Source organism: Agelaius tricolor, unplaced genomic scaffold (assembly GCF_023055355.1).
Source record: "Agelaius tricolor isolate 1412-34295 unplaced genomic scaffold, bAgeTri1.0.p SCAF_25, whole genome shotgun sequence".
In the NCBI taxonomy this organism is placed as follows: Eukaryota; Metazoa; Chordata; class Aves; order Passeriformes; family Icteridae; genus Agelaius; species Agelaius tricolor.
The window spans coordinates 4,142,345-4,166,188 of record NW_027269285.1 but is presented as its reverse complement, the minus strand read 5'-3'; the positions used below and the strand labels follow the sequence as shown (position 1 = coordinate 4,166,188).

The following is a 23,844-nucleotide window of genomic DNA, read 5'->3' as shown; positions in this document are numbered from 1 at the left end:
TCAGCGAGCGGCGCCGCCGCGCCCGCCCCCCGCCCCGCCCCGCCGCACCGCGGCCGGGGGAGAGCCGGCCCGGCCAGCGCGGACCCGCCCGGCCGCCCCCTCCCCGGGCCAGCGGCAGGTGAGGCTGCCGGGGACGGGCGTGCTTCGCCCCCTCCCCGTGCTAGCGCGGCAGAGCCAGAATGAGTGGCCACGGCGGAGCCGCCTCCGTCCTCGGCCCTCGCCGTTGGAGCGTTCCATAAGCGGCGGGGAGCGGCGTGCGGCCCGGGCGGGCTTTCACCGCAGGGTCACCGGGAGGAGGGCTGCCCGGGATGCCGCAAAGCCGCGTTTTGCCGTCATGAAGCGGGTGAACCGCGCCCCGGGGCAGGTGGAGAGGGTTGGAACAGCCCCAGCGGAGGGGATCTGGGCAGGGATGTGAACACCGTGAGCGCCCGGGCTCCCAGCAGCAGCAGCAGCGCCCCGAATCGCTGCCGGGCCGAGCTGCAGCGCTCCCGCGGCAGCTGGAGCTCACCCGGCTCCAGGGCTCCACCCGCAGCCGCCCGGGCGGACCCGCTGCTCCCCGCACGGACCCAGCCGGTCCGGGAAAGGTGGGCTCGACAAATGCACCTGTCCACCTCCGAGAGAAGCACCGGAGGTTTGACTGATGCTTAACAAAAATCAAAGGTTGATGGGGAAGCCCGAGAGTGTAAGGAGGAGAACTCTTGAAACTTGACAGAATTTGTAACAGATTTCATACCATTTCAATCTCCGATCATCCCCACCTGAGCATGTTCCGAGGGTGGCAGCTAAATGACCTGAACTCCCGCCTCTGCTCCAGCCAGCCTCCACTGCAGGAGGGCAAGACATTCAACTGCTGTTTCGGGATTCCTCCTCCAAACCAAGGCCCAATTCTCCAGACGGCACTGATACAAAGGGGTTTGGGTTGTATGGATCAGTGAGGAACTGAGGGAGGAGTTAATTATGAATGTAGGAAAAGGGCAGAGAGAATGGGGAGACCCACGACTGACACAGGCTGGAGATAGAGTCCTGCTCGAACTTATTTGCTGCTCTGGTGTGATTAATTGCCTCCAAATAGTCCCAACAGTGTGCACTGCAGCAAACAGGGAGGAAAAGTGACAAAATAAAATGTGTTCATGTAATTAAAGACTATTACAATTAATGTGTGTAATATAAACGGGCTCCACAGATAGTCCTGAAAACAGTATGGACTTGCTTCTCAAGGCTTTTCCTTGCAGCTTAATTCTCTGTTCTATTTCCTCGCTATTTTAATGAATAAAATTAATGAAGTTCATGTGTCTAGAAAAGCCCTATCAGACTTTGGCACCGTACAAGAGCCCTTGTCTGGAGATTTTACAGTTCCCAAGCTTTATTTTAAGAGAACACAGTTGAAAGTTTATGCCTCAGACAGAGCTTCCCACTTCACCCTCCTCTTTACTACACAGGAGGTAAAGCTTTTCCTTACCAGAAATACCAACTTCGACATTAATACAGAGGGTTTTTTCAAGATTTGAGGTGCCTGAAATATCACAAGTTCTCTGCCAAATCATTCCTGCAGTTTACATTTCTTTCAGCACAATGCAAATCCATTTAAAACGTGATGAAACCATTTAAGCAAGCAATGATGAACTTTGGGCTTTACCCAAACAATAACGGTCCTGGTCCTTTCAAAAGCTGACTCATTGAGTGACCTCACAGTGCTTAGGAGACAAGTCTTAAAATGAGGAGTTGGGCTTTAATCACAGCTGACATTTTATTGGTGGCTTGGAAGAATTTATTTTTAATATAGGGAGTTGGCTTGAAGATTTAAACTTCAAAAGACTCTGAAGAAAGCAAACAATTATAGACAAATCGTCTCCACACACACATACCAGAAATCTGAATACCAGAGGAAGGTGGGCTGTCTCTTTGTGAAAGACAAAGCAACTATGCCACTGCTTAGAAGTGTCTTGTTATCAGTATTAGATTATCTAAAGCTTGCAAAAGAGAGAAAAAAAAAATAAAATCCAAAATAATCCAGCCTGGGCCTCATGAAGCATGGGCATCCCACACCCCAGCATGGTGTGTCCACACACGGTGGGCCTTCCCCACTGCCCGTTGATTCCAGTGGCATCCTCAGGGATGCATTTTAAAGGTAAGAGTGGTTCCAGCAGGCAGTGCTGCCCCGTGGCCACACTGGGACATGTCCCCTCCAGAAGCAGGAGTTCCTGTCAATCCCACTCTTTGCCCAGTGTTGCACCAGTTATAATGTGTATTAATATTCAACAGTTCTTCAGGATGTGTTCTCTGGAAAGGGAAGCTGGAGATTTCCGTGTCTGCTCATCTGCAGCAGTTTTCCTCCTTGCTGCTCTTTGGCAAGCCAACAAAGAGGCAATTTTCCTTGGAATTCCACACCCAGTGCCAAGTATTCCCACATCCAGGCACAAAGCTGGGCACAGCCAGTGTAATTTCTAACTCAGTAATTTATTCAAAGCTCTGTTTTATGAAGCTTTGAAGTGGATGGCTTTGCAGAGAACCTGCCATTTAAAGCTGCAAAATTAAGGCAGCATGGAATGAATCAACTGCTACAGGAATCATGAGAAAGTTTTCCTGGAGAGCCTGACCCAGGATGAGTTTTGTATTCATATTAAAATGCAGTTAAACTGAGAAGCTATTGAAGTTATTTTTTCAAGAACAAATTATTTTCTTTCAAAGGCAATCCTCTTTAAAACACTACGTTTAGTTTCCATTAATTGTTTTCAGGTAAGTAAAAAGTGAAATTATAAAATTAATCCATGAAAAAAATAAAATGCTTGCTTTGTAATATTTAATGTGTCTATGTCCTGTTTAAAACTCAAAACTGGGAAACCCCAAAATTACCATATTTATAGATATTGGAAAGGGCTCTTACACAAAATATGCGTGGCATTTATTTACATTTTTTTGCCACAGTGTTTTCATTTATAGCAGGGGTTCAGACTTGAGAAATTCTCCATATTCCAGCACATCCAACTTAACAAAGCACTCCAGCAGACCTTTAGTTCCAAGTAGGATTATAACCACACTGTTCAAAACCTTGCCACGTTTGGCTGCTGGCATCTCATGTGTTTCAGTACAAGGCAGTTGGGATTTACCAGTTGATATTCAAGTGTTGGAATCTCAGAATTAGTTCTCAGAAGCAGTTTAGCCAAGATGGATGACAGGGTACGAGCGCTGCTCACAGCCTGACCACAGCTATTCTCACAGAGCTGCTGCAGTTACATTCAGGTAAGGAGGAGCTTCTCCTTGACTCCATTTTTGTACTCTGCTGTGTACATTATTTATAGGTACAAAGCTGGTCTCTTTAAAGACTTCTCTCTCTAGAGGCAGCTGGATAGTAGGCATTGGGTTAGAGGTCTTAAAAAGCAGCAAAACCCGAAAAATTAAGAAAGGATTTAACCCCCTAGCTGAATTGTAAAAATTTCATATTTTACTCATCTTTCCCATCCCTAGCAATTTAAGCATATCCATTTCAGCACATGCTGAATTATGATTTTTTTTTCTGAAAGCTTAGTTTCCAAATGTCATAAGCACACTATGCTAATCCTTCATTCACTCTCCAGAAAATTAAGGCAGTCTAGCACCAAAAATAACCATAGGGTATAGTTTTGTGAGGCAGCAAAACTGACGTAATGGCTGCTCCCAAAAGGGAAGGTCATCTCTCTCTGCCCTGCCCTCACAGCAACACTACTGCTTCTCAGAGCCCATTTGAGAAATTAAACTAAAAAATAATTCTTCAGATGGAAAAGTGCACATTTTTATTCTGGTTAAGCTTCCTAAACTGTTTCACAGAGGAGCCAGACAAATATTAACACCCTGAAGAATGGGCTGTCACTACAGCAGCTCTGGAGTTGCCTTCCACAGCCAGCCTGGCTGCAGGGATGACCTTCTGGGAATTGGGCAGTGGGGACACAGCTGGGGTTGCAGCCACTTAAGCCATCTAATTTTATTTTGCTCATCCTTCAAAGTGTTTTGAGCAAGCTGTAACAGAATGGCTGTGACCAGTGGGACTTCTGGTGGGTACATCCATTGTTTAACAGGACTCAGTCTGAGGATCATCCCTGCTGTAAAAACACTGAAGTGTTCACACAGGCATGAGTAACATCTGCTGCCCATGGCTGCTTGCAAAATTGTTTACTAGAGTGCAATTGTATAAACTGGAGGCAGCTTCTTGGACACATACAAGAAGCAGAATGGGAAGCAGGCTAGCAGGTTCAGCCACATTGCTCATCATTACTTCTCTGGGATTTCAAAGAATCCTGGCTTTCAGACAATTCTGGATCTCCTCCTGCTTCTCAGGATCATCACAAGGGACCACAGAGAAATCCACACAAACACCCACCAAGGTGCTCTTGCACAAATTCCCCTGCTGTTAGAACCTGAGGCACAGGCAGTCCAGCCTGACTTACACAGGGAATTGTATCGGTCACTGCTTGCAGTGGACTTTAACCTCTGGAAGACAAATGAAAAAAAGCTCAATCCACAAATCCCAAGCACTTTTTATCTTGTTATACAACACAACAGTCACAAGGCTGCTAGTCACATTTCATTCTCATTTCACTTGGATACCAAGCAGGTATTTTGAAACAGGATTTAAAAAACAAAATATTAGTTTTTAAATGTGGGTTGGGTATTGTCTGCATTTGGTTCATGGGGACTCCACTGCTTGTGTTTGCACTCAGGATCTCCATCTTAATGCCCAGGACTGACAGAACACCAGATCTGGAGGGGCTTTTGTTTGAGTTATTACTGTGACTGCTGCTTCTTTATGTGACACAGGACAATGATGGTTGACTACAAGACCAGGGATTGGGAAGAGCCCTTGTCTGAAGGAAATTTAAAAAGACTGGGACCATTCACCTTGGAGGGAGTGAATCAGAAAGAACACAGTGAAGGTATTGCTGAATGCGTAGCTCAGAGATAGCAGCTGGAGAACTTTTGTTCACCTTATCTCAAAACATAGGAATGCAGGAACATGAAGGGGGAAAAAAAAGGTAAATGAAAAGATAAGCAGCCACCTTTTAATGTTTTGCATAAAATATATATCAGGATTCACTGATAAGCTACATTGTGAAGAGCAAAGTATTATTAGTTTTCTCAATGAATGGGCATAATTCAGCTAAAAGTAAATATTTGACATATAAAATAGAGATTTTGTTAGGATTACTATTCTTTGGAGCACAAGTGAGCTTATACCTCTTGGGATTTAAGAGGCTATTTCTGCCAGATATCCAGGGCCTGGGGAGCCCAAATAGAAGCAGGGTGAAGAACTTACTTTTGAAAACCCACCTCCTCTGAAGAACTCATGGACTGAATACAAACAAGACAGCTGATGGCTCTAGTTGGGGAGGAAATCAGACTGACTGGCAGGGCAAGCAATGGGCACTGTGCAGCAGATGCTTGTTAACATCCAGATTCCACAGGGGGATTCCTGCATCCTCAGCTTACTGGATCTGTGCTCTCTTTTATACAGTTCAGGTATTTTTGTTACTAAGTGAGGACACTGCAGGAGCCAAAGGCTAACCCTTGCCTGTATTTAGCCCTACTTCCTTATCTTGGAATCTGGTCCACAGTGCCACTCTCGTTCTCCCACACAGTTTCTGTACTTCACTGCTTACCTACTCATGAGGACTGAATTCCAGGACAAAGGCTGTTGTTCACAGCAAAGGGTTTATGGAACAGCTATTCTGGCATAGCTCCCCAGGTGGAGATACAGTTCATATAGGCAAAAGAACTCACTAAATCATCTCCTTAAAAGGCAAGCTACACCATCAGAATAAATCATCTCCACATCTTGGTTTTTTGCATGCCATTACTGCTGCAGGGTTAAGTCTGGGATTTTTACATTCCAACCTGCATAACTGTTCTGGCAAAACTAATAGTTCCTTGACCAGGAAAGGCCAGATGCACCAGAAAACAAAATAAAACAACAACAACAGCAACCACCAAACAAACAAAACACACCAATAAAAAAGATATTGTATTATTTTCTTAACTGCATTTTTTGTAGGTATTGAAAAGAAGAATGAAGGAATGAGCCACAAGCACTGGCTCTGTTAACAATGGGAAGGGGAACTGTGTCCAAAAGTCACCTCTGGGGTGGAGAAAAGCAGTGGAACAGCAGTACACAGCAACTCTTATAAATGGGTTTATTTACTACATGTATGAAACAAAAATATGATGTCCTAATGAAGCTAAAGTGGAACCCAAGTAAAATCTGAAGACGTATAACTGAACCAGAATTCCAGACATAAGACCCGCCCCCCCCCACTAATTCATTCATCAAGTCCAATTAATAATATTCACTCTTCATTATCATCTTTTCACTGCAATAGACCTCATGGCAGCCCCAGGAAAGGATGTGAGTCAATCCTTGACTAAATGCCTCTGATTCACTAAGGAACCAACACATATAAAATCACTTAAGATTAAAAAATGCTAAGGTTTGCCTCACTGATAATTTATCTAATGGCTGCTAAGATTGGGTTAATGGGAGAAAGATGAGAGAGAACAGCACTACATCGCTATGGAAACTAGAATTTTCAAAATAAACACCTTTGCAGAACTGAGGTTGCAGATCTAAAATATCTTGGTTTTGATGTCACCTCCCTTTACCATGAGATCCAGCCAGGCTGACCAGTCAGGCATAGGGAAAAAGCTTGCATGTGGTGACAGAAGATATCCCATGGCTGATGTTCCTTATTCCAGTGTAGGTATGGGCTCTGAATGAAAACTTCAGTGATTGATTTGTTACCTGTACACTTTTGGGGGTCTTTCTGCCCCACAGCCTGTCTGGCCAGGCCAATGCAAAATGAATCCATACCACTTCAGATGGCAAGTGTTACCTTTATCCCACTATACTGATAATCCTAAGTATTTGCAGTCTTTTTTTTTTAATATGTAGATATATCTATATCAAGTGAACTATGAAACACGAGGTTTACAGCTTTTTGAAGTTCAATTCCCTTACTCACACTAGGAAACTCTTTACCCTGGAAATGGCTCCACTGCAGTTGCTGTTTAGGGTATCCAATCCTTTGCTTCCTGTTAGTCACAAATGGAAAATACAGTTGGTAACTTCTTCACTTGTGCCTGGGCAAAGGGTTTCTCATTTTAGACACAAACATACCTCCATATTCCACCTACCTTATACCATCTCACTGATTGCTGCTGTAAACAAGTCAAGGCTCTAGAAATGCTGACTCACAGTGCTAAGACTATGGAAAATATTTAGAGCTGCTAAAGAAGCAAAGCCCAGCAGGTTTCCTGCCCTTCCTCCTTATCTGCAAGGCCCTTGCCATGACAGGCTGTAACGAAGGACCTTGCTTCCTGAGAGGAGGCAAAGAGTAGGTACTTGCTTCCTAAAGATAGCCCAGATTCCTTTCAATTCCCAGTTGCTAGCTAGTTATTGCAGGCAGGGGAAGACAACCCCCAGTGCTTACAACCACAGGGCTACAGATGTTGAGAGATTAATGGCTCCTGGGTAGGTTTTCTTGCCCAATGCAGCATTGCTCACTTCAGTGCACTTCCTGGGACAGAGTCAAGTTCCTTTAAAATGCCTCAGTATCTGCTACAGAAGGCTGTTCCTTACCTATGGACTTTACTGAACCGGATTTATTACTGATTCCTGCCTTCAGCACAGCTGAGTCAGAGCAGACAGGCAAATCACTGTTTGCTTTGGGAGGGTTGGTACTGATCAGGACACGGGCAAGCAGCATGGGGTGCAAATTCTGTTTCCCTGTGGGTGTGCCAGTGCAGGCAGGGAGAGGGACAGGGACCGGTGCTCACAGTGAGCCAGGGGCTGTGGACAGAGGTGGGGAGAGCGAGGAGAGTGGGGCTATCTCGACAGAAGCCAGTCTGGGTGCATTCTGCCTGTGTTAGCACACTGCTGCGCCCAAACTAATCGCCTCTGGATCTTATCCAAACGCCAAGCTGAGTGCCTACCGCACCAACAGCCTGTTTTCTCCACTGGGAAGTGACCTGTTGTAAAAGGCAGAGCATTTAAGAAAACAACTAAGTTTTATACCCACACAATTCATGGGGCAAATAACTCAGAAAGCTTAAGGAGCACGCAGCCTTTATGACCAGCTGGGGATGGGCAGGTTGCAGTGCTGCTCCCTCCTCCTCCTCCCATTACCTACGCAGCTCATTTGCAAAGAAGCAGAGACTGATGAGCTACATTTACAAGCTGGGCAGGGCAGACCAAGAAACAGCTCTCACTGAAGGGAAGGAGCAGGCTGTGGTGAGAAATTGCAGTGCTCAGAAATGACTGTACTAACTGGTCATGATGATGGTATTGAGTTGATTTCACCTATAACCTGTTCTAACTGCAGTCTGCAATTAATGTGGCCTGTGGCATCTAAATGCACTGGGAGCACACAAGTAGGGATGCAGAGCTCCCTTTTCTATTGGCAGCTGACTTCCAGCTGCACATCAAATGAAATTCTCAGCAAGCTGATCATGCGCACAATTCTCTCTATACTTGTCAATATGGAGATGCATTTGGCTGAAGTCTCCCCCTTGTGAGGCAACAGGAGCCATTTTAAAGAGGTGGGGACAGAGGCTGGTCCTACAAGACTCACACTAGTTTAAGAGAACAGTAACTATAGTGCTTTTGCCCTATTTATAGTGCTTATTCAAAGCAAACCTGAGGTCTTATCAGTCCTTCTGATAGTGACAGTGAAGGTGGCTCAGCGTGGCCCTGCATGAAGAATAGATTGGATCATAAATGCAGAACAGCTGCTTAAGCAGAACACCAGGAAAAGAAGCAATGATGTTGCTGGGCAGAGAAAAGCATTGCAAGAGCACACACATAGACTCCTTCCTCCAAAGGCACATGCGCACTGCTCTCAGTCAGTCACATTTCTCTCAAGCTTCCTGGTAGCAGCATCAGCAAGTGCATTCTGTCACATCTGACTGGCTACAGGACTGTCCTCATCTGACAGTAATGACCTGGCCTCGATTTTTCACATTTTTGTTGTCTCCTTCCCCTCTTTCAGCACTATGAAAGCACCAGACATGAAACCTGCAGCACAAAGGAAATTCTCACTAGCACAGCCTGCTGCAGTACACTTACCTCAGCAGCACAGGAGCTGCAGGCATGGCAAACCTCACATAACCTACATTAGATTCCCATAACGTTCCAAATCAGGCACTTAACTTCCAGACTTGGCTGAGACTCATCTCCATGGCCAGACTTAGTATACACAACAGAGACTAAAACTCTGAGGATCATGGTGTGCAGCTTTGCTCCTTTGGTAAAATGTAATGCTCTACAAAAACAGACAGTTCGACCCCATAAAAACAGCCTATTTTTGGCCCAAGAACAAATACTGAAATCCCCCTAGAACTAAGGGCCATCCAGATTTCTCCACATGCAAATTGCACTGTAAAAGATCAACTCTCTGGTTGAATGGCCACAGCAAAACACACTTGACATTGCCATGGCCTAGCCTCTGATCTGCCGCTGGCCAGAGGTGATGTCATGGGCTGTGTTCACTGTCTGGAAATGAGGAGCAAGAAACGCTGCATTGGCTGGCCAGCCCATCCAGTGACACATCCTGACATGGGCCACAAGGAGACAGGAACAGACTGATAACTCTCAAACTTCATGGAAACAAAACCCCAGGGAGAAGCTGTCTGGGTATGAGCACACTAACTTGGTCAGCAGCAGTGGGTCCGCCCATGCCTTTGACACTTTAGCCCATCTCTCCCTAAGTCTCTTCCCATCCCTTATCACCTCTCTTTCCTCAAAGCTTTTCAGCTAAACTGCTGCTGTCCCTGCTTTGTTTATCCAGTTCTACCTGCACTGAACAGGAGCAAGAGTGCTCTCCCCCTGATGTCACCACCACCTTTGAGAAAAAAGCTGACCTGCAAGCTATTTTTAGCCACATTGTAAAGTTGTGGAGCTATTTTGGTCACATCTCTGTATGAAAGCTGCAGGACACTGACAGGCTCAATGATTGCCTAGGGCAACAGGGGCTTTAACTGGGAACAGGCACAGCTTGCAACTTTGCATTAAAGCTTCTGTGCCCTTCCCATGCCATAGGAGTCTTTAGACCAAGATTTGATTTCCCTTTCTTTTAGAAAAGGGTAACACACCTTCCTGAATTCTGCTGGATACCAGAGGCTCTGCAAGGCCTTTGCAGTGGTGGCCTCCAGCTTGCACTATCTCCAGTTCTGCAGAAGGTACTATTTATCCACTATTTATTCTGTGGGCTCCCTCAGTCCCATTTGCTTCATTCCCTAGGAGGAGGCAGGTGCAATCATGAGTTCAGAAAAACACTGGACAAGATTTTATCAATCTTCCTTTGAATCAGACCTCTGTAAAAGATCAATAAACATTAGACAAGTGCCTGCTGAGAAGTCAGGGGCACGTAACTGTGTAGGTAAGAGGAAGAACAGAAAGGAATCATTTGCATAGCAATATGTTGTTCTGAATACAGAGTAATTCCTGGGAGCTCTGGGGTACGTCCAGGGCATGGGGCAGAAGGTGCCTGGTCTAGACAGTTGTTTTCTCTGGAGTGCCCAAGGGTTGGCTGCCAAGTTTGCTGGGGCTCTGTAGCAAGTGCAAAGCACAGGCAAAGTAAAAGTCAAGGGAACTGGATTTAATAGAATTAAGTCCAGAGATACAAAAGGAATCTTGAAGGATATGAGGTAAATGAGAGGAGAGAAAAAAACCCAAACAAACTGGTGTGTTTAGGACAGGGAGAGATGAGTCAGATCTATAAAGAAGGAACAAGAGAGTAACTATATGACAGTTTATGAACAGCTGTCATCCAACCCTCCCAGAAAATGTGCCAGAAACTGCTGTCTGCAGCTACAGTGCACATTTTCCCAAGACACCTCAGTGGTGTTAACAATTCCACACCTTCCCCATTTGGAACAAGCCCCTGATGCAGCAAGAAGAATCAGAATTTATCAAGTCAGATTTCAAAGTGTCTCTCCTGTATTTTTTCCCCCCAACTTTCTTCTAAAGGTGATTTGTTAACAGTTCTTACACTAAAACCTACATCCTGCTTCTAAGGTGAGCCACTCCTTACTTCACTGATGCAACTTGCACCTGCTTTCCTGAGTCAGCACAAGCCACATATCTCCTCTGCAGCCGGATCAGTGCCTGCTAACAGGATGAACTGTCCCAGGCAAACACTGGTGACCTGTTGCAAACAGATTTGATATGCAGACCATCACTGTATTTCACTGGGTATCTCAGCAGAAGGAGCTGGTTTAACTCATTTGGTCCCACACAAGCACTAATCTGTGTTATACACTTTGCAGTCTTCATGCCAGGAAAATCAGCTGACCGTTAACTAATATCTTATGACATGTAAATTAAAAACTAGCTTAATAAGAATTTAACTTTTTAGTCAATAGGTGGAAATGACATGGACAGAATAGTATTGTTTAATATGCTGTTATTTTAGCAGGACAGAATGGAACAGTCACAGTTCACATCAGACACAGAGATGTGTCCAGCAGCAATATGTCAAGACCTGTTGGATCAAAAAGCTCAATTAAGTGTTTTGTGTTTCAGCTTCCCCCAGAGCTATGCACAAGACTAGCAGCAAGTGTTACACAGTGAAAATGTTTTGGTCAGATGAAATAACATAGCAACATGTTGCATAATTCCCCTGCTGAGCTTAAGCAGCCTTTCTTTGGGACACTGCACAAGCAGGATAATAAACACAGCAAAGAGTGTCTGACACAACAGATAATCTATCAGCTCCTGCATGGTGGACCCATGCTTCTGGTAGCAGAATTTTGCTAGTGAAGGCAGTAACTACTTCACCCTTCATCATCATCTCTCTAGATTCTTAGTTTTCATCCATTATCACACAATCTTATTGTGAGAGCATTAGTGGCATCATCACTTGTCTCAACTGATTATTTAATGGAGATATCGTATCACCATTTCCACAATGTAAATATTTTTCTAGTAAATATCAAAAAATTGATTTTTTTTTTTAATAATCCTACACCTCTACACCTGTTCTATTTTCCGGTGTGGAAACACCAGGCATACAGTAACAAATCACATGCAGCTCACCCCATAGACGTAGACAGGGGTTGTCCACCAATTGTGTGGATCCCGGCAAGAGCACACACCACGCTGGAGCTGACGACTGCAGTTGTTCCCAATCTCCTCTAGGGAGTGCAGTCGGAAAGGAAGAGACGGAACTGCAGTGCACATGCCAGCTGGGAATCGGTGACTCAGGATATTCAGTCACAAATGGTGTCTGTCCATTTCCAGCTGAAGGCAGGGAGGAGCAATGAGGTTTGAGCTTGACCTAAAAGCAGAATTCTACTAGAACCCCAGCTATGCTTTACTGTGAGAGAAAGGTCTGCCAAGGTACTAAAAATCAAGATATAAATTAAGCAATAGGACTTCAAATACTAGATCAATCATTTAAGCCAACATCCCCACAGCTGAATGTAGCATGGACAACACTTTTATGGGGCTTCCATCTCTTATGGCCTGGTACATCACAATGTGAATCCATCAGATCATCCAGCACAGGTATGCCTAGTCTGCAAACATCATCCAGGCCTTGGTCTCTACACAAAGAACATCAGAGACATTTTTGAGAAATAGATGTATTTTTGTGTGCACATGCACAGTGCTCAGTACTAGAAACTCTGCAGACCCATCAACTTATTTCCCCATGGATTCACAAAACAGCTAAGGAGACATAGCACCTGTCTGATCTCTGTGGTAAAGAATCATGGATAAAAAGGCCTAAGGTCACCTATTTTTCCCTTACAAATGATATGCATGCATTAATTCTGTGACCTGCTACACCTTCCTTAAAGAAGGACCAGAATGTAAAATATATCTACTCAGGATTTTTGTCCTCTATCCCAAAATAATAACAATCCATGTTCCCAGACTCAAGATAAAAAACTATTAAGAAATACAGAAGTCATACTACCATCTACCTAAGGCAAGGGGTAAGAGAACAAACTCACCAGGTAAGAGTCTGTGCAGGAGGGATGTACATACATTCAGACAGATGCCAGAGTTGGTCCCAAGCACAGCAGAGGATGCAGTGACTTCTACAAATGTACTGACACTGTGACAAAGCAGCTCTGTGGAACCAGTGAGGAGCTGCAGCTTTGAGAAACCAAGAGACAGTAACTGTTGCTGCTTGTGGACAAAGCTTCCAGGCTGGCACAGACAAATTTGCCACATACAGAAATTACCTACAGCAAAACAGGAGCAGACATTCACGTGTTCTTAGGACAGCAACCATACCAACAGTCAGGGATTTCATTTTCAGTTTGAGTAGCAGCAGATGTCTGCATACCACAAGCCCCATTACTGACATAAGGAAAAAAAAAAAGTCTGTAGACGCTGTGATAAATAAACAGGTAAAAAGGAACCATCAGCTCTTTCTTGACCTTGCAAATAACAGAGCATCTCCTCCCTGACATGTCCCATTCACTCTTAAATTTTCCTACCAGCATTGATTTCTGTTGCTGTCTTGAATATTCCAGGTGTTTTTTTAAATGAAAGCAGGGAGAGGCAGGCTTAGCACCAAGAGACCCTCAGAAATCTGTAAGAATATTCCTGGTGAGGGCATAATTGATTTCCAGGGAGATGTTTATGATGTATGCATTATCACAATCTCAGAACTTCATTCCCCACCTATTTAGGATTCCCACACTGGATTACAACCTGCCTTCACATAAGAGATGTTGAAGCTTTCAATGAGGTCACGCCAGACTCTGACAAGCACTGATGGGTGAGTCATGCTGCAGTAGCCAGAGATACTAGCAACACATTTGTTAATCTGTATGCAGTCTAACTCTTTTTTTGGTCTAGAATCTTATTCAAGGGTGAAATACAATGTCTCAGAGATAGGTGACTGCAGAATTGCTGAAGAGCAAGGCCACAGTTTCACAACTGTTTTATGGATTATAAGAATCCGTGCCTGGAAGCAAGTTTATAACAATGTAAAATGTTGTTTTACCTATAAAAATCTGTAAAACAAGAGATCAAGACCTAGATAGGGTCAACAGCAGAGCTGTTCATTGCAGATCACTGGAAAAGCCACCATGCTAATATGAAATCTAGGAGTTCTCAGAGAGTTCCACCAACTCTTGTCCAGCAGTTCAGTCATCCTCTCCAGCAAACTCTCTCCCAGAGGCTACCTCCCTATACCATGGTCAGCTGAGGTAAATACACATCCCTGCACCAGCCAGTCTGGGACAAAGGCCAGGGGAGTCACAGCACTGTCAAGCTGGGGTCTGAGCTGAGATAGCCAGCACTAAGCCAGCAGGGTCAGGCACAGAACACTCTCTTCTGCTGACTCAGCTATGAGGGAAAACCTGTGGAGAAGGATTAGACCAGACAACAGCAACTTCTTGAACCACCACGGCAAAATTCTCCATGGAAGCTTTGGAAATGTGGCAAAAAGAACACAGAAAACCATGGAACAAGTGAGATATAGGGAATAAGTACATGATAGCAGAAAAAAGTTTCTTCATCTTGGCTAAACTACTGGACAGCCAGGAAAAAGAACCAATAATGAAGGGAAGAGAAAAAATAAATCTAAAAGAAATCCTGCAGATGGAGAACAAAGAAATTAAATGCTGTTGTATTTTCATTGCTGCGAAGCTAAATTAAGCTTCCTAAGTCAAGCAGAGAAATAATTGGTTTAGATTTCTATTCAGAAGACAGCATGAGCAGCAAGTGCCAGTGGAACAACTAACAAAAGGTGTCTTCCCTCAGAGAAAGCAAGCCAGCAGATTGCATAACTGCAATGAGTTTCCTCCCAGTTTCACATTATTAGTCACCTTTCTCCCTTCTCTGCCAAAGGCCTCTTCTTACCCATCCATCCAAGGACCAGAGCCAAGGCCTTTCCTGTGCTGCTGCTTTCCATCAGTCCCTCTTCAATATCCAGGACTCCATAATGGGTCCTTGTACCCATTGCAGGTATTCTGAACCAATGCCAGAGTGAAACCCCCTTCAGCCCTGCTGCTGGGGAAAAATCTGAGATACCTAAACAGACTCTCCTTGTAGTCAGCTGTCGTGGCCTAAAAAACAGTTAGTTCCAAAATTTTGAAAATATTTCAAAGGAAATTTATTGCAAAGACCCATGGAAGAGCCCTCACTAGCAGAAGACATGCTACCTAGAGTCCCTTGGAAACCTGTTTGACTCAGGTGGAAATGACCTACTGGCATTTATTTGTAATTGCCCAACATGGCAGTGGTTGGGGAAGGAAAAGCTGTTGAGTCACATTGCAAGCCACTTTTCCACTTTTGTCTGGTTTCCCAGAGGGCAGAGTCAGAAGGCTGAGATTCTGTTTATGTCTCTGACACTCATTTCCCATATGACCTTGGCAAGTACTTCTTCTTGTGCCACCATTTCCCCATTTCCTAATAGCTAAAACCACTCAACTCATGGAAAAGTGCACAGCAAGGAGCATCTAATAAAAGGTAAGAGAAGAGTGAAGTTTTATAATTGTTGTCATAGAATACAAAAGCAGTTACATAATAATGTCAGTATTGCTTCATTTTTGTCCTTACAACAGGAACTGTCAGAGGGACACTGCCTGACGTGGTATCTTCATCCCAGTGGATGTACCCAAGCATTTACATCATTGATACAAAACCAGATTGTTGTAATCTGGAAGACTCTACCTCGTTTATTTTGACCAGCCTTTCTCTAGAACATGTTTTTCCTGTATAACCTCATAACCCATAATAATGGCCCAAAGTGCACTATAGGAATGATGGCAGGTTTCATGTGCTAGTAAAATCAAAACAATTCCTCACTTGTGCATTGCACAACTAGTCACCCACTAAAACACACAAGTGCTTATCTTCTCTGCAAGCAGAAGACAAGCTGAAAGTTAGTTTCTAAATTAGTACATCATACATACAAAGAACACGTTCTAAAAATCCCAATGGCATGAAAGAATTGAATTGGCTAAATTGCATTCTGCTCGTATGATAACAAGTTTCCAAGAAAAAGCATTGATAACTGCTGTCCACAGCTGCTATATAATTAATAACCAAATTTCTCTGCTTCAAGTGCTACGATTTCTTCTAAAATTTACAATTGTTTGCTTAAAAATGGCCAGATTCAAGCAGCATTTGGACTAAAGGCTGAGGAAGGCATGGCTGTAATTACAGCACCTGAAACTGTGCCCTAATCACACTCTTATCTTTCTTATCTACTGCAAGTATTTATAAAGCAATGATTACTGTACTAGGCCCCATCACTGCTCTGAGTTAGTTCTGAACCAGCACCTTCGTATTGCTGTAAGAAGTTTACACTGCTTGAACTGGTGTCATTCTGCTGAGACAGAAAGCCAAGCTTCTCATCACTTCAAGTCATTAAAAAAAAATAAACTATGAGACACCTCTACAGAAGCAGGGGTGTTAACCCCAATGTCCTGGCCAAACTCCCTGCTCGAGTAATTAAAATGTGCCTTGAATAAATTCTTGCCACAGTTTCCGTTGGGCTTAGTATTGTTCTCTGCTTCCTCTCCTACAATATCATGGAGAGCTGGTGCATGCTCCTAAAGGTCCTGTCCATGTTGGAATGTCATGTGGGTCCAGTCCAGGGCCAGCTCTGCAGAGCACATTGGGAGCAATGTGTTGGAACCAGTTCTGCCTGTCAGCTGAACCGCTAGGCAATTTGTAATATTTATTTATTGATGTTCTGGCACCTCCTTCAGACGGAATTAACTTGGGGTATAGCTATCTGACAGATAGACTGGTGCAAATCCAGATGCAGACACACATAAACCTGTTTAGTTCTTAAGTGGACTAAATTTGCATCAGGAAATTAGCAAATGAAGCTGAACTAACTTTCTAGATGCTTACTATGGTCTTTTGAGAAGGCAGCAAGAACATGCCTAATGCAATGGACTAGGAAAGCTAAATGTGCTGTTGAGTTCAGCTGGCGACAATAAACATAATTTTCACACTGGCTGTTCCTTCAGAATTTCAGTGAACTTTTTCCAGTCTGTTCACAGACTATACTGTATATTTTTGAAGCAGTCACTGAATACATATCAAATGCAGATCTAGCATTTCAAGTAAAATACTTGATAGTTAAGGGCAAAGCATTATTCACATATTTCTGCAGCCACTGTTAAGAGACTCTGAGGATTTTTACCTAGACTTCTCATTATCTTTCACATCTGTAACATTAAGAGCTGTGGCCCAGACTCTCTGCTGGCATTTGCTGGGTTAGCTCCATGGACCTCAGTAGCTCTCATAATTCATGAGCTTTACAGGCAATTTGTCTGCAGGAAGAAGTACAAGATCAAGATTCAGAAGAACCTGATTCTTAATTCCACCTTTTGACCCCATGGGTGGATCACTCTCTCTTACTGCTCCATTTTGTTCTCCCATCTCCAAAAGCAAATTATATCCACTAATTCAACAAAACAAGTACAAAACCAAATTAGTATCAGTAGGCCACGCTGAGCAGATTCACATTAAACACCATTCTTCCAATATTTGAAAACACAAATGTTTACCTTTCAAACATGCCCTTAATTTCCCCAGAAGCGTGCCTCCCGTATTATTTCAGAAGACAGAAACTATAGTTTCAGAAAGCGGATGGTTTTATTTTTGTGTCATTACAAAAATGCCTTTTAACTTGTCAAATGATACACTACAAATATCTTTGGCAGATGAATGAAACCAAGTTTCCTGTCAAAGCTGCCAACTTCAAGGTTGAGATCATCAGATAAACCTTTAGTTTGCCTCTCCCAATACCCACAACAACATATGTTTGAAGTGATCCACGTTTGTCTCACTATTCCTATAGGGATTTGAAAAGGCAGAGTACCAGACCACTTTGGGACAAGTTCACAAAACTCTAGATGTGGTCCACAATGGTTAGGGCCAATAACATTCCTCAGGTGTCCCCCCATCCCAGATTAAAGTCCCCAGTAGCTCTGCCTATCTAAAGGTAAATGCAAAATTCACCTAAGCTGTATCCAGGATCACCTCAACACCTGCTGGATACAAATTTCTGTTAGATTATGTGGAAAATTGGAAGGAAGTTTGTTTCATCCATTTTATTTCAGCAGTAGAAGTAATACTGGATTTACAGAGTAAATTTTTTTATACTGGGGACATCTCAAAATTGAGTATTTGCAGGGTACTTTATAACAGAGCGCACTGTGCCTGCAGTGTAATTCTGAAGTCAGAAACGGAAGCCATCCCTACAAACACACCTTTGACAAACTTTGTGTCTTATGTAACTGTTTCTATTAATTTATTATCAGGATGTCAGTACAAATTGTTATTTTGATGATTCCTTGTCTCCATACTGCTGAAAGGGAAAGCAACGATAAACACAGGGGAGACTGACCTCAGTGATTTCCTCTGTTCAGGCAGGAGCACAATGCGCTCAAACACCATGACAAGGAGAAGTGGACTGTTTAGAATTCCTCCAGCTGTAATCTACAGTAAAAACAAATAAACAAATATGTGACTACAAGATGTGATAATTAATCCCTGCATGAAGCCAACTGTTATCTCTGCTTCATAGATGGAGATACCAAAGCACACAAAGGCTCAACAACCTACCAAGTTCAACACCCACCACTGAGAGCCAAGAGTACAGTTTAGGAGACCATGTGCTCAACCCATGAGATGTTTTTTCCCTCTTCTGGCCACAACCCAGATACAGCTCGGCCAAGGGCAGGCTGAAATACACCCATTTGGTGAGGGCAGTTGCACTAGAGCAGTCACCTACCACCTCCTGGGATTGTCACCGCCTGTAGATGAGCTGCTCCCGGCCAGAGAGGCAGCTCCACTTGGCTCCATGGCCTCACCATAGCCAGCCTGCCCCAAACCCACTGTCCTCTGCCATGCTGCCCCCAAAAAGCTCCCACCCGTGCCAGGCCTCTCCCCTACACCTCTTCTTCTACCCATGTCCAGGCCCCATGTACCCCTTGGCTGAGCCCCTCATCTCTCTGCCCCTCCTCCCGACCTTTCCTCATTCTCCCTCAAGCCTGCTGCCCCTCAAAAATACTGTCTGAGCTCAAATGGCCTCAGCAGCAGCCCCCCACCACGTTCTCCCTCAGGCCCCCCTCACCCCTTAGTGTCACCACATAGGGCTTCCACAAACCCTCTGTCCCAAACTCCCCTCAGCCAGCTGTCTCCTATTCTCCTATCCCTCAGCAGCCCCTCACCTGTCCCCTGAAACCGCCCCTCACGCCAAAATGCCTCCTCACACAACCCCTCACAGCTGGTTACTCTCTCCTCACACCAACGACCCCTCCCCAAGAGCCCCTCACACCAACGGTTCCTCCTCACACAGCCTCTCACAGCCGGCTGCCCCCTCCTCACAAGAGCCCACCAGACCAACGCCCTGTCCCCACAGAGACCCTCGCACCGACACCCCGTCCTCGGAGAGAGCCTCACACCGAGAGCCACCCGCCCCTCACACCGGGGACCCCCCAGCCCGCCGCCCGCTCCTCACGCAGCCCCGCCCGCCCCCGCGCCACAACTGCCCCTCCGCCGCCCCCTCGCGGCCCCGCCCCTGCTCCCCCCACCGCCCCCAGCCCCTCCCGCCGGCCGCGGTGGTGGGGGGGGAGGGAGAGGGCGGCGAAGTCTCGCGAGAGGGGCGGGCGGGGGCCGCTGGCTGCGGGCAGCGCGGAGCGGCGGCGGCGGCGCAGCCGGAGCCCGGGCGGCGCTGAGGGGAGGTGGCGGCGGGGCGGCGGCAGCGATCGCGGCCCGGCACACGGACCCGCTCCGCCGCGGCGGCACGGCCGGCGCCGCCCGCCCTCCCGCACGCCGCGCCTCCGCGGCGCGGCCTGGCCGCGGCTCGGCGAGCGGGGCCCAGGCAGCGGCGGCGGCGGTGGTAGTGGCGGCGGTGGCGGCGGCTGAGCGCTCCGCCGCGCCCGCCCTGCCATCTTAGGTGCCGTGCCCCGCCGCCTTTGTGCCCGCCGCGCCCGGGCACCCGCGGGGGCCGGGCCCGACGCCCCTCCGGGGGCGCCTCCCCCCGCGGGGCCGCCGCCCCTTGCCCCGCTCCTCCTCCTCCTTCTTCTTCTTCTCCTCCTCCTCCTCCTCCTCCTCCTCCGCGGGGGGCCGACCGGCGCTCCCAGCCCGGCTGCGGCGGAGGGTAAGGCAGGCAGCGCGGCGGGGGGCTCGGCCGGGGCGGCCCCGGGAGGGTGCGGGAGGCGGTGGGTGGGGGGGGGCGGCCCGGTGGGGCCGGCGCCTCCCCCGCCGCGCTCTGCGGCACTGCCGCAGGGTCGGGGCCGCCGCCGCCGAGCACCGGCGGGGGAGCGGGCGGTGAAATGGCGCTTCCCGCGGAGGGGCGGCCTCGGGCGGAGGGGTGTTCCCCGCTGTCAGGGGCCGCCGGAGGCCCAGGGCTGGGGCCGGGGCCGGCCCCGCGGCCAGGCGTGCCCAGCGCCGCGGCCCTTTTTGTCTGCGGCTCCCCCGGGGGCTCCGCCGGCCGAGCCCCGACCCCCAGAGGGGCTTGGGGTCCCTCGGAGACCCGCGCGGATTTGTGCCCTTTTATTTTTTTCACCCTTTTTTTTTTTCTTTCCTTTTTTTTTTTTTTTTTCCTCCATGCCCCTCGCTCCTCCCCAAGCGGTGAGTTTTCACTGTATATACCATTTTGTTCGGTGCTGGTGTGGGATTTGGCTGAAAGTGACCTATTTTAAAGACCTTTTATTGCTCCCCTCTCAGCAATGCATGTGGCGGCCGATTCCGTTACCCAAATAGCGTTTCCCAACCATTTTAATTTGTCAGATTAAAACATCTCATGGAGGCTGGATTTCTGTAACCCAGCGTATGGGTATGTCGTTAGAAATACCTCTCACCCAGCTTTGCTGCAAGCATCTTTGGAGCATCAGAGTTGACCTTTGTCACTGTGAAAGCAGAAATAAATACCAAGGCGATACCTGGGAGATGCAGTTGTACCATTGTGTTGGGCGCGGTACAAGAAATGGGGGGGGGGAGAGAACCAGAGATTAAAATGGTTGTTGTCAAATGTAGATCTTTACATGCCTTCGGTAAAAAATATGACAGATCGGTAACAGCCCCGAGGACTTCTATTATATTTTCTTAGAAAAACGTTTCATGTTTATCGTGCTTGTCTCTGCTGCTTATCATGGTACGGAGTATTTCATTAGGTGGCATTTTAGTGGCTCTGTTGGTTAAATAGCAGTTGCATTAACTAGTTGAACAAATTGTGTCCTTCACCTTTGACTATTGCATTTTGAGAGCCGTTACAGCAGTGTGCCCATGCATGCCAAGGGCGGATTAATAAGATGTTACCTAAAGGTTTGGATGTTATTGATTCCTTACTATTAATGCTATTTATAGTGCGTTTGACATGGCTCTTGTTTTATGTATTTGGATAAAGGTTATCAGCTTGGAATGCTTCAGATGAAACGTTTCAAAAATACCACCCCAAATATATATATATATATATATATATATATATATATATATATATATATATATATATATATATGAAATTGAACAATATAGTTCAGATCCTCAGTGTCTGAAAAACAGCTTTAGCAGATAGCACATAATAGTGAAAACCCTGGAAAAGTGATACATTTTGACACTGGGGAAGGCTTGTTTTCATATTTCAGGATTACAGAATAGCAACTTCTGTTGCAATAAATACAATTTTTGGTATGCTTTTCTTGAGCCTGTATTTTCCTTGCCTTTGTACCTCCTCATAGTTAGTGTGCCATAGTTTCTGCTACTTATGTCCAAGGGCAAACCTAATCAACGATTGGCTTGAGCCTTCATATTAGATTCTCCACAACATTGGCCTAGTTCTGACTGGTATGTTTGCCATTTTTAGGACTCCTCTTCCTTTTATCCATTTGCTGAAATACATTGATAAACTTGAACCTCAGTTTGTCCTTTGAACTTGACAGAAGGTTTTTCTCCTCTGTTAACAATATCTCAGTGAAGAGAAGGTGGTTCTGATGGAACAGCCTAATTTTAAGTTTAATCCTGCTGAAATACTGGTGCCTGAAGTAAAAACTCTTTGGATAGTTGAATATTGTTTTTCTTTTTAAGTTGAATGAATTAAGTGTTGGCTGTACAGGACCAGATGTTGGCATTAAAATTATGCACAGATAAGGTGGCTTAGGCCTCAAGTTAGACTATTTGAAAAAGTTATCTATGTCCTGCTGTTAAATACCAGTGTAAGCTAAACTGGAGAACTTTAAATGTTTACTTACAGCTAAATAACATTTCCAATTGTGCAGTTTTCATCTCTAGCTCTATTCACCAGTTTTTGTCTCCAGAATAACATGTTTTTAATGAGTAGTAGGACAGTCTCAGGTTTTATGCTTGGTGAGATTCATTAGAAGAGAAACAAATATCACACTAATAATTACATCTTCAGATGTATCCTAGTAGTGGATTTCCTGTAATGAGGATGTTTTGTAGAGAACAATAGATATGGCAGCAATTTCAGAGATTTGTTTTAAAGATGTTGTAGGTAGCTGACTCTGCAGTAGTGAGTTCCACTTTGACACAACCCTTGCATACTCAACATTAGGTGGTTTCCAGGTGTAATTTTCTTTCTAGCAAAGACAGACTGGATATACTGCTGCTGTTGTCTCTCATCTCTGTCTCTACTGCAAGGATGTACTTCTGATCTAACTTAGTAGGGAGTGAGGTCATTTGCAAAATATGCCTCATAGAAGTTTTTTTTGACAGTATAGGTATTTTGTCAAGTAAGAAGATAATTAGGGTTGATCTGGCACTCTTTGTGATCCAGAAGTGGTGAGGAAGCTATGGTAAATACCACTTGCCTTATTCCATTCTCAGTGTGTTTTGAAGAACACTCCCATAATCACTAAGATCCTATCTTAGAAGCATTTTCTGTTGTGTTCCTGTTCATATTAAAATCATGTAAACAGCACACTGCTAGATTGCAGTGCATACTAGAAATAATAAAAATCTTTGGTGTTACCAGGGGTGAGCCACGCTCTTGTCTTCTGAATGGCAGTGCTGCTGGGTGGCCATTACCTTTTTCCTGTTCAAGTGTGCTGTGTAGTATCAAGGATTTTACTTTTATTTCCTTTTGTGATCCTGGACAAAGGGAAGAGCTGAGCTCCAACCCTGGACTGGAATCATGTCTAAACTGGAAAGCTTCCTGGGTCTGACAGCAAGGTTTCAGTTCTGTCCTCTCCTGGTTAACCATGCTTGGCACAAGCTTGCCTGTAACAGCACAGAGCAGGATGATTTGGTACTTTCTGAGACCCACATCTGTCTTTTCTTGTAAAATATTGAGTGTGTCCTACTCTTCTCCACCAAGTGCTCCTTCTGGATGGACACAGTGCAGGATGAAGCCCTGATATGTGAGGCCTGGTGCTCTCTGGCAAATTCCCCTTACTCAGGTGTGCAGTCCTGTCCTCCACCTGCTTCTCCATGTGTCATTCCATTGGCTCTGCTCTTTGATCCTGCACCAGCAGAAAGCTAACCTAAGGAAAAATACAGTTTTGTGTCAGCTTGGTGATCTGAAATGGCTCAGAGCACAGTGAGGTGAGGTTAGAGACAACCCCGGGGATGGGGCTGCACCACCACAGCCAGACATGAGGTTTAAAGACAGAGATGGCTGGTGGCACTTTTTGCTAAACTTGTAGTGGTTAGGTTTCAGGATTCTTTGTTTTTATTGTCCTTTAACATGCTGAGGCATTGCTGATTATACATTGATTTCTCTGTGGAGAAGAGACTGAAAAAAAATTCAATGGACAGAAGGTCAGAAAATCACTAAACCCCTCATGTGAAGTTCCAGAGGGAGAGTCCTTCCTGTGAAAAAAAATTAAAATATAAAAACATGAAATCAGAGGTGAAATGCAAAGTGTCTGAAGGGAAGA

General features: G+C 45.5%; 1 protein-coding gene and 1 long non-coding RNA gene across 3 annotated transcripts in view; one reads left to right on the top strand and one right to left on the bottom strand.

Moving 5' to 3' along the window:
- Nucleotides 1-10,598: 10,598 nt before the first annotated feature.
- Nucleotides 10,599-19,628, bottom strand: LOC139600107 (uncharacterized). Its single transcript, XR_011682412.1, has 3 exons — nucleotides 18,351-19,628; nucleotides 12,979-13,212; nucleotides 10,599-12,262 (listed from the first exon to the last, which is right to left on the bottom strand). It is a non-coding gene; the product is annotated as an uncharacterized lncRNA (long non-coding RNA).
- Nucleotides 19,629-19,874: 246 nt separating this feature from the next.
- Nucleotides 19,875-23,844, top strand: part of TAOK1 (TAO kinase 1) — a 68,159-nt gene continuing 64,189 nt past the window's right edge. The window contains exon 1 of one of the 2 annotated variants that reach the window (XM_071447994.1): nucleotides 19,875-20,108. The gene's annotated coding sequence lies outside the window, so the exon portion shown is untranslated. The remainder of the gene's footprint in view (nucleotides 20,109-23,844) is intronic. The other variant, XM_071447992.1, reaches the window with a different exon arrangement.